A 690-nucleotide genomic window follows, 5' to 3' on the forward strand; every position below is an offset into this window, starting at 1 on the left:
TATTTACTGTACAAATCGAATGATGATTGGTACCATTCAGTTTTTGGCTGCTGGCCTAAAATTGAATCTGGCTCAATGGGTTTTTGCTTGGATGTGTGCTGATTATTATTTATATTCAAGCCGTCGTAGTCCATGAGTAAATTTTCTCATGGATGCTACAAATCCATTATGCCGATCATTCCTAGTCTATTCAGTTCTGTACATTCTCCAAAATCCTATCCTGAGTGGCGCCCATGCCAGTCATTCTAACTCTTAAGTCATTTTAATACATTATGCATTTAGAAGCTATTGTTGATCATCCTAAAAAATTCTGGCATTTAACCTTGGTTTTCATTAATCCGGGTCTTTGATTTTGACAGGCTGGGAATGGATTCAAGATAGGATCGTTCTCCTTCCTCACTATCATTGATTCCACCAGATAAAAGCTAAGGTTGCATTCAGCAACTATTCATGGAAGGAGTTCGGATATTCCTTGCCCACTTTGATATATTGGGCCCTTTTTCTTCATGGGGCCACACCGTTCTATTGTTGTAGTGTAAAAGAGTAGTCACAAATACGCTAGAGCAGGCGGCTTAGCGAAGAAAAGGGGTTGAATATATTACTTCTCCCTAAATAATATAATACTAGACCCCATCTTACGTCCAATTGGCCTGACAGCGAGCATTAGATCCCAGTTGAACACTTGGTGAT

The sequence above is a fragment of the Tasmannia lanceolata genome, unplaced genomic scaffold (genome assembly GCF_043159265.1).
Source record: "Tasmannia lanceolata isolate RefF3 unplaced genomic scaffold, GAP_Taslan_0.1 ptg000037l, whole genome shotgun sequence".
In the NCBI taxonomy this organism is placed as follows: domain Eukaryota; kingdom Viridiplantae; phylum Streptophyta; class Magnoliopsida; order Canellales; family Winteraceae; genus Tasmannia; species Tasmannia lanceolata.